We start from the raw sequence: 11,042 nt of genomic DNA on the forward strand, positions 1-11,042 counted from the left end.
ACTCCTTCTGTCTTTGCTTCCCTCTGTGTCTTCCTGCTCTGGTCTAGCCCCCAGCCTGTGGCTCTCTGGCCTGAGCTGGGGCTGTCCTGGCTTCTGCTGCCCCCTCTCGGCCACCTGCCTGCCCTTCTTCCTGCTCCTGGGCAGGCGGCTGTCAGCATACACATCCCTTGTCTGCTTTCCAGCAGCCAGCCAGAAGAAAGGGAGGTGGTCAGGACACTAGGCAGGAATCCCTCGAGCAGTCTCTGGCCCTAAGAATTTCCCAGAGCCTAATCCCCTAGGCTGGGTCTCTGAGAAAGTTCATTCTCACATACAGAGAACAGAATGCTTGCACAAACCCCAGCTCTGTGCCCTGCACCTGTGTGTCTTTATGCCTTGAGGCCCATACGTTCACTGTGCCCACAGCCCAGAGCTACTGGACCTTGCCAGATAGAGATATGACCCTCAGATGGTGGCACCTGTGCAGGGATGCAGGGCCAAGGCCCTGGAGGCCGGAAGGATTGGGATGTCATCTTCACATCCTTCCCTCTCAGAGGAGGGCAGAGGGTCAGGCTGGAGGAGACCTCGTCTGACAGGGCTACTTTGATGGGGAAGGCTAATCTGAAGGTGAGTGGGTTTGAGAGGGCCTGAATGACTGGATTAGTCAAGGGGACGCTGGTCTGGGACAGGCTGTGAAGAGATCTTGTTAGGAAGGGCCAATCTGATGGGGTAGAAAGACTATTCTGCAGGAACATGGGTTTCAGAATAGGCTCACCAACTAGTCCTCATCTGCTTGGAACTTTCCCAGTTTTAGCACTGAGTATATCAAATCCTGAGAAACCCCTCAGTCCTAGGCAAACTGGAGCAGTTGGTCACCATACCTGAGCAGGCCTTGCTAACCCATCTGTGGATCCGAGCGGGGCTGGTCTGACACCATCCAGAAGGGCAGTGGCTTGGGGACTGGCCACCAGGGGGCAGGGCAAGCCCTCAGGAGAATCAGAGGTAAAGGCTCCAGAGGGAGCCATGCAGTTTGGGGCTTTGAGCACAGTGTGTTACCGTGTCATTGTGAGAGTTTGTGGTGACCGTGTATAGCTGTGCAGTTATGTTTTTGTGTGATTAGCTGACCAGGGGCACATCTGGTGTGTGAGTGTGTCGCCCAGGACAAAGAGAGCCTAGTGTGGCCTTGGCCGAGGCCTTACCAGTGGCTATAGGGGAGAGAGCAAGAGCATCTTGCAGCACCAGAAAAGGGAGGTGGTGGGAGTGGGGCAGTCAGAGAAGGTCTGGAAAGGTCTGAGATGAGGAGTGACAGGAACCAGGCTCCCTACCTGTGCCTGCCCCTGCTCACTATAGTAGTATTCCCCGCGAGTCCAGACATGAGAGCTAAGTGCTTTGGTCACACACAGGTGCAGGAGCCCTCAGGCTGAGGCCCTGCATGCCGTCCGCTCCAGCTTCTCTCTGTTCCCTTCAGCTGGACACCCCCTCCCCATTCCCCAATCACTGTTCCCAGCTCTCCTACTTCCACATCTTGGTTCATGCTGTGCTCAGCCTGGATGTCCTCCTGTGAAGCCTTTGAAGTTTCTCTGAGGCTGCTTCCATGAAACCCTACCTGCTCATTTTCGTTACCATGGACTGAACACCCACTATGTTCTGAGGCCTCCTATGGGCAGGCCCCTGTCTTACCCCAGCGACTCACCCTAGCTGGGGGCTGGGGACTGCAAGGGTCTTGCCCAGAGGTGGTGGGTATGAATTGAGGGAAGAGGTATGTACATGGCAAGGCTGGGATCTCTGGATGAGGACGGAAAAGTGAAGTCGTCACAGAATCCTACCCCTTTCCTACACCCCGCTAACAAAATGAACAAAAGCCAAAAATAACAAAAACAAAAATACTGCTACAAACTCAAGTCCAACCAAACAAGGAAATTTGTTTTATAAACTTTAAAATGTGACAGCCAAGGAAAGTAACAGAAGATTGTGGTGCAGTGGGTAAGTGGTATGTCTCCTAATCACCTGCCCAAATGTAGCATCAAGTAAAAGTGAGTCAACAAAATATCAAAAATTCTCACTCAGATCCTGCAACTTGTAGGAAATGGACTGTTGAGTGAGCAGGTAGTCTTAGGACAAGTCTGGGGAATAAAACCCTTTATAAGTAGAAGTCCCTAAGGAGAGGCAAGATGTGCTGCCATGGCATCTTCAAGCATGTGGGGTTAAGGTTTGGGAGCCAAGCCAAAGCCTACAGAACGCATGTGCACCACACTCCAGCTGAAACAAGATCTCTAACAGGACTTCAGACAGCACTCCGACCCCATCAAGGTCAGCAGGCAGCCCCAGCCAAGCCACCTGTAGGCTACAGAAATGGGGTGGGTGGGTTTGAAAGCAGTAGCCAACTCCTTGGTCCAGACAAGATGGGAAGAGGTTTAAGGACCTCCACTGCAGAGCAAGGATGTGCTAAATGGGAGCCATGGTAGATAGTTGTAAAAGGAAAGGAAATGGCACGGCCTGAAGGTATACAAGCCACAGCCCCAATATAGGCAGGAAGGAAAGAGGGAAAGTGGGGAGGAAGGAAGGAAAGAAGGGAGCAACGGAGGCAAAAGGAACAAGGAAGACAGAATGCAAAAAAATAGATGAAGACCCCAATCTAGAAGAAAACACAACCAAAGGAATAAAAGCAGTTCCTGGAAAGTTCTTCCTGTTACAGACCCTAACAATTGTATGCAATCAATAGACCTCAGAGACAAGATGATAAGCCAACCGAATGAGATGAAAAGGGAGATTACAGAACTAAAGAAAAATAATAAAGGGCCAAAACAATACCTTTATAGATGTACTAAATAAACTAGTGACAGCAAAACAGAGTAGGTGTTGCTGAAAATGAAAATCATGTGTAGGAAAGGCTTGAGATAGTGAGAATAAATGTCATGGCAAAGATAAAGATATTAGAGCAATTAGAGTGAAGTTAATAGACATGACAAAGACAAGCTACTATAAGCATAATTGTTGGGGACCTAAAAGTAGAAGTTCCAAAAACAGAACAGAAAAAGACATTAAGGTATGAAATACAGAAAAGCTTTCTCTGAAGTGAAGGAGGAACTAAATATTCAGATTGGAAGTACATACTATACAAGAAAAATTGATACAGAATATTTGACATTAAGACAGACTGATTTGGTTATCAAACTTTGGGAATAAAACAAGAATACCTTTGAAACCTAGGCAGAAAAAGCAAGTCATACACAGGGGAAAAATTCAGATCTCAGATTTCTCCAGGGTGATATTCAATGAAACAAGACCACAGAACAGTATCTACAAAGTTTTGAGGGTAAAAGAGTGTCACCCCAAAACATAACCAAAAAAGTGGTTGATCTCAGTCACTTATTTGGGGATATAGAACTCGTGAGCCCTTCTGGAAAACATGACTCAGTGACAAAATCCAGTCTGCTAAGAGATGAATAAAAATGAGTTGACGAAGGGAAATTCATGGTAGAAGGACTGGTGGTAAACATTAATTCCATTTAGGTTTAGATTAAACTGGGGATTTTAGTTGCAGAACAGGATGTAAATATTATAAACCTTGATAAACTGAAAACATTGGCAACATAATCTGAAGTTGAGAGGGGGTGAAAAGGAGGTAGAAGTACTAATCACATTTTTTTTCATAGTTCAGAGCAACTAATAGCATATAAGACTGAAACATAATGCCAAAAATCCTACTCTAATCTCTTAATCAAAATCATTTTTCTTAATTTGAAAGGAGTCTTTTAGGAATGAGTATTTCTGAGGTGAAGAAATATTTAGCTGAAGTTCAATTATTCCTTCATTTTCATTTAAGTTTCTTTTCCCTCTATTAAATTCCAGTAAAAGTATACTTTGTGCTTTTGGTTAAAAAAATAGCTTGTACAGTATGTCTTATTCTTATATAATTTTTCCACCTGCCTGATTCTCATTCTACACACTTCTCTTTCTCAGTGCTTTATGACTACCAAATGTTAATAATGATCATTTCTGGCTGGTGAGATATTGAGTAATTTGTGCATTTTTCTTTGTATTCTTTTTATGGCTTATAGATAATTTAAAAATAATAAGCATGTATCTTTTTTCAGTCTATTTTTTTAAAAAGATCATCCATCCATCCATCTCTTTTGGTTTATAACAAATCACTTAACATCTGTGAGCCTCGGATTCCTCATCTTCAATCTGGGAATAACAAGATCTACATTAGAGGATGTTTAAAGATTGTGAGAAAATATGCCACCTTCCTAGTGATAGACTGAATAATGGCCCCCAGATGTGTCCATATCGTAATTCCTAGAACCTCTGAATGTTAATTTATATGGCAAAGGGATTCTGCAGCTGTGATTAAGTTAAGGCTCTTGAGATGGGAAGATTATACTGGATCATCAGGTGGTCCTGATGTAATCATGACCATCCTAATAGAAAATAAGGTAGAGGAATCAGAGGAGAAGGTGATAGGATAACAGAAGCAGAGACTGGAAGATGGAGGAAAGGTCAACAAGCCAAGGAATATAGGCAGCTTCTCAAAGCTGCAAAGGCAAGGGAATTGATTCTACCCTCAGAGCCTCCAAAAGGAACCAGCCCTTCCCAGACCTTGACTTTGGTCCAGCGAAACTGATTTCAGACCTCTGGCCTTCAGACTGTAAAAGAATATATCTGTGTTGTTTGAGGTCACTAAGTTTATGGTAATTTGTGAAAACAGCAAAAGGAAACTAATGTTTACAACCTTCCTATGTGCTGTTCCCCTGGCCCAAGTTGACCTCCTCAGCCATCTCTTTCATCCCCCCAGCTTCTACTTGTTCAGTATTTGATTTGGGTTTTCCTGACACCACCTACCTTCCCCTGCTGCTCAGAGGTGGAATATCATCCCCCATCACTACACTCATCACTGTGTTACAGTTGCTCATGGATAGATCTCTCTCCCTCATCAGCTGGGTATATGTGAGGAAGGGGCAGCCCAGCCCCATCTACCTACCTAGCTTAGCAGAGGACCCAGCTGGGTAACTATTAAATGAACAGATGAATAAATGAGGGCCAGTTGGGAAATTCGTACCATATAAATAACCATTACTCTCTTTCCTTCATGTCAGGATCTCTCCCTTCCCTATTGCCACCTGGCTGTCTCTCCCATCAGTTTGTCTGCCACATACATTTGTCCAATCTCTAGAAAACTCATCTGTGCCTTTATCTCTGACTTCTCTCCTCAGTCAATGGTCCAAAACACATTTTTTTGACACCTGTTGTGTGAGTTTGTCAGTAGGTTTACCTTTGCATGCACCTGTGCACGTGTTATGGAGACCGACCTGTGAACCTCTTCATATGTATTTTCCTGGATATGTGGTATGTGTGTAATGAGTGTCAGGTGTGTCTCTGTATGGATGTCTATTTTCATGTGCATGCCTGTCTGCAGGTAGGCTGTTGTTTCTATATACATGTGTTCTTGCTTGTATATATGTGTGTCTCTGCTTTGCAGGTTGTATGTACACGTCTTAGTGTGTATGTATATGCAGAGAAGGATACCTTTTGATTTTTGCCCCCAAGGGATGTCATTGCCTGAGGCAGGAGCTGGCGGGCTGGGATAATTTATTGAGATATAGACTGAGTTTTGATCCAGTTGTAGTCTTCCCTTTCCTGTCTCAGGCAGATGGCTGGGCCTCCCTGTCTGTCGGAATGAGTATCTCAGGGCCAAGGGTTTTTAGAGCACCCAGTCACCAAGTCTTAATGAACATGGAGTGGGGAGAAAAGGGAGAGGGAAAAGCCTTGTATGAACTCTGTTGACTGGAAGATGGTAGGACTGTTTATTGAACTAGTTAGCACAGGAGGAGGACAGGCTTTGGGGAAGTTTAAATAACCATGGCTCAGATATTCAATCACTTGTCAAGGTCACTCAGCAAGGGGCAAACAAGCTCAGATGTAGACCTGTCAAGTGTAAGGCACTAGTGAGACCTCTTGATAGAAGGCGTCTAGTCAGTAGTTAAGAGAACAAACTCTGGGGTCAGACAAACCTGGGTTCCTGTTGACCTTGGACAAGGTGATTAATGTCTCTAAGGATCAGTTTCCTTAAGTGGAAAATAGGAAAATAGCACCTGCCTCATAGGGTCATTGTAAAGATTCAATGAACTGATATACATCAAGAAATTAGCACAGTGCCTGCCATGTTGTAAACACTGCATAAATCTTAGTTTTTAATAACAGTAGCCACTGCAGCAGCAACAAATACGAGTCTGGGACCTGGGAGTGAGGTCTGGATTGGTGTCAATGTACTATCAGCACAAAAATGAACACTGAAGCCATGTGCAGAGGAAGAGCTCACCTAAGAGGGTGGGCGCAGAGAGCAGAGCCCACCAAAGCAGCTGAGGAGGGGCCAGAGAGATAAGGAAGACAGCATGCCGGAGTTGAGGGCCTGCAGCAAATCTGGATTTTAATCCAGACTCTATCACTGCTGCTGCGGGGCCTTAGGAAAACCCCAAGATTGCCTTGAGCCTGTGTTCCTTCACCTGTTGCATGGACCTGTCTTGCGTTCAGGTGAGGGATATCTATAACGATGTAGAGCACTGACAGGGTCTAGGTGCTTAACGAACAGTAGCTGTTGCTTTAGGAGGAGGAAAAAACATTCCCAGAGAGAGCGGCTTTGTGAAAGACAAGGGAAGATGGAATTTCAAAAGGCTTCTACAGCCTGAGTGCCGTCAAGAAATCGACAAAGGACAAAAAAGTATTCATTGGATGTGACAAGAAGGTGAACATGACCTTGGTGAGCCAGATTCAGGAATGGTGAGAGCAGAAGATGGGGGCAGTGACTGAGGAGTGATGGGAGGTGGGGATGTGGTGCTGAGAAAGCAGGTGATAGTTGGCAGGGATGATGAGTGAGTAGGTGGGTATGGGGCAACGACTGGTCGGTTTTGAGATGGAGAAATCAGAGCATAGGGCAAGTTTGCTTGTCCAAGAGTGTAACTGCTTTGTGTCCACCCTGCCCCCACTTCCCAAGGACTGGCTCCAGCCTTGGGACCCTTTGTTTTCCACACAAGGCCTCTCTGGGCACAGACCATAGTGTAATCCTAGGGCCCCAACCTGGGTCACTTAGTCCTGAAGCCAGGTACCTCTTCTCTCTGCCCTACTTTTCAATGTGATGTAGGAAAAGCTAAAGTGCCTCACACCTTCTGCCAGGGCCTTAGGGGTTAGTCCCTGTCCCTGTCTGCCTGGATCTGCACAGCCCAGGGGAGATGGACAGTAATAATAAAAATAGCTGTCAATTATATCCTTTCTCCTCACTCCTTCCCACCGCTATTTAAACATGCCTGTGTAAGAAACATGTAAGAAATGTTTAGAAATTAAAAAAAAAACTTTCTCTGATTCCACATGCTTTTGTTTCGATTCTCTTTCCTCCTAATTTCTAGTCAATCCTCTTGAAGTCATCTTTGTTTCCTCAACTTCTTACTTTTAAAATCTCTAAAATCTGATGTCCACCACATACCACATCTTCACTGTCCACTGCCCACTGGAACTACTTTTTGCCAAGATAATCAACGACCTTGTTCTTAAGTCCAGTGGTCCCTTTTGTATAAACTACTGGACCTCTCTTTGACATTTTGGATTGCTGACTCCTCCCTCCTTGAACCTCTGTCCTTTCTCGGCTTCTGGTGGGAAGTGCCTTTCAGTCATATGTCTATCATGGAAGCCACCATGTTATGAACCCTTATTAACCAAAGTAGTGAGTCAACAAACAGATGCCTAGTTCCAGGTTCAGGGCCCGGCATCTGACCAAAGCCAGGCTGATGAGAACAAAAGTCCCTAGAAACTTTGGAAATAGAACTGAGAAAGATAATCCAGAACAAACCGAAAGAGATGAGCTAACATCTTATTGGGTACCTGGATTTAAGCTGTAAAGTTGAGACTTGTCTGAACCATCAGACTATGTGAATTGGAGAGGCCTATGAAGCTTGTCTGGAGAGAAAAAAGGACAGAGAAGAGGCAGGGTGGGGACAAGTAGGACTTCAATTTCTGTTGTTGCAGGTCATACAGGTGTCCAGCCTTTGGGGGGTGGCAGTGGTAACAGGTGGTTCCCAGTGGTGCAATTTTGATTCTTACTACAGGAGTGCCACAGAACTTGTAAAGCTGGCAGATTGAACCCTTGGTGCTTAGTATTTGGAGTAGCAATGGCTGTGGTTTCCTCCTCAGGTTGTGTGGTTTGCTTTGGGTATTGTTCCTAGAAACTGAGCCTCAAGTCCATTTCTCCAACCCTCCTAACAATTGTTCTAAATAACATCTTTTAACAAATCCTTTATATGCTTCAATACCCAGAGTGTAATCTATTATTTGTGAAAAAGAATTCTGATAAAACTACTATATTTAATAAATCTCATGTTCCAGCAGTTATAAGAGGCAAGTTATTTTATAAACTGTTAAGAAAAAAGAGGTTAAGACTATTACATGCCATTAATTGTAAGACATACACTGATTTCAGAGTTGTTTAAACTAGAAAAACAACAAAAACCAGGAAAAAAACCCAATTAGGACCAATGAAATGCGTTATTAGCAAAAGGAATCCTCCTCCAGATGAAATTGACATACAGCTGATTATGGTTTTAAAAGAACGGTATCATCTGGGAAGAAAAATAAAACCACACCCCATCCTCAAATGCAGAGATCTGTGATTGCTCAATCCCAAAATAATCCCTAAAGCACCAGTAGAAAGTGTAGTGCTAATCATTACAGTTCCCCACAGAGAACTCCACAATGGCGTTCTCAGAACACTGGATAAGGAAGGGATCACATTCTGTGAGCAAAACCTAGGGTAACTAGATTGGCTGGCTGAGGAACTATATAGCCAAAGTAGTGAGTCAACAAACAGATGCCTAGTTCCAAAATTTTTATTCATGGGCCAAAAAAATATAGATGATGCTCTGGATTAGTGACCACTGTACAGTTCTTTCTTTTTACTCTATTGTATTCTCTATTTCTTCTATCTCTAAATATCAGGACTTTTGGGGGAGGATGAGAGTAGTTCAAAGTCAGTTTAAACAAAGGCATTGGGATTATTAGAAGCCTTATTCACACTTTATAGAGACCCGACTGGAACATGAAAGGACATTACCCAAAGAACCTATACATGAACAACAATGATCCTATCATATAACTTCCAGAAGCAGTAGCTGGATGTGTGATTGAACTGCCCTTCATTGGAGAGTTCATATTTAAAACCGTAATGAACTTATTATTAAAAACTTCATTGAACTTATTGACATACGTAGAGTGAGATGGTTGGATTATGCAGGTAAGGGCATTTTGGAATCATACATTGGAAAATGATGTGTGTGTGTTGGGCAAAGATAGACTATATTCAATACCTGTCATTCTGCTTTTTTAGGATCTCTCCTATCCTAGGAACCACTACCCCACCACCAATGTTCATGGGGTTATCACGTCGACCACGTTAGACAATTTGATCCTCATCCATTCCTTGGCTATGGTTGATTAGTCCAGAGTTAAGCATCTAACTAAGATGGGCTAACAGTAATTGTTCCTGAGGAATTTGCAAACTGCAACCAAGAAAAAAAACCAGTATCTTCTTGGATGCCTGGACAATAAACTTTTGAGCTGTGGGATTGTCCAAAATTGTGTTTTCACCTTGTGGACCAGAAGAACATTTTATGCCAATCTGGGGATGGGCATGACAGGGACTGGGACAGGGCAGGGGAGGGAAATGAGGGAGACAATCAGAAAGTAATAGAGATGAGAGGTAACATTCACAAAAAATGGCTTTTGTGTCCACTAGTTCCAGTTTTCTTCCCCTGTCTTTAGGCTTCAGCATCTGACTATAAATGTATCTTTCTGCTTAAACCAGTTCTTTTTCTTCCTGGGTGAACTCATCCACTTTAATTGTTTGATTACTATTCCTTTGCTGATAACTCACAAAATGTTATCTTCAGCCTGACTTCTTTCTGAACCTTAGACCTGCTTATCCAACTGTCTATTGGACATCTGAATTTGGGTGCCCAATTGGTACCTCGAATACAACATATCCAAAACAGAATTCATCATCCCCACCACTCGAGGCTCCTGCTGAAACTCATTCCTTGTCATACGTCCTCTAGCTCAGTAAAGGGCAACTCCTTAATTACCAACATGGGAGTTATCCCAGACTTTTCCCTCCCTGTTACCCACCATATCCTGTAGGTCTAGGTAGCTTTAAGTCTTGCCAATTGTAACTCCCAAATATCCTTAATACTTTCCTGTTTTCTCTACTCCTATTCCCCTACATCACTTTAGTCCCTTGTCATTACTCCATATCTTCACTCTCAAATGCCTTCAATCCCTCCTTCCACCAATTAGCCCAAATCATCCTTTTCATTTCTGGATATGATTACATTTACTTCTCTGCTCAAAATTCTTCAGTGCTCCCCATTGTTTTCAGGATAAAATCTGAACTACTGCAGCTGGATCCGAAATTCATTCATATTACACTCAGATATGCAATATATCAGTCTCCTCTGTTTCCTAGAATGGACTTGATCTTGCTCACAATGCCCCCACCCTGCCGGGCAACAGGGGCAGGGTAACTAAAATTTAATTCATTTTGATAAACTCAGTGAAGTCCAAAATTTTATTTTAGACAGGCTCTAAGTAATTCAGTACGTTTGAATGACTCTGTTTTTCAGATTATTTTACCCTTCTTTTTCTCATTTGCAGGATAACATTTGGATTTATAGGGATCTTATCTGAATTTCATGGCATTGGAGGGAGGGTCCATGTGGTCCTTGGGATTGTGTCAAATGGCATTTTGCTGAGATGTGATTGGTCTGGTATAAATCAGTGATTCACAACCCTGAGAGATTAGATTTAGCTATTACTGAAACCATTTTACAGATGAGGAAGGTGAGGCTAAAAAAAGGTTAGGTAACTTGCCCAAGGTCACAAAGTTAACTGGCAGAACGAGGAATCAACACCACCTTGATTCTGATAGGCACTTAATCCAAATTAATGCTGGATTTGGGATCACTGAGTCTTTAGCTTTAGGGATATGCTCATCCATGGGGAATATGCAGAGTGGGATGAAGAAA

Source organism: Manis javanica, chromosome 2 (genome assembly GCF_040802235.1).
Source record: "Manis javanica isolate MJ-LG chromosome 2, MJ_LKY, whole genome shotgun sequence".
Taxonomy (NCBI): domain Eukaryota; kingdom Metazoa; phylum Chordata; class Mammalia; order Pholidota; family Manidae; genus Manis; species Manis javanica.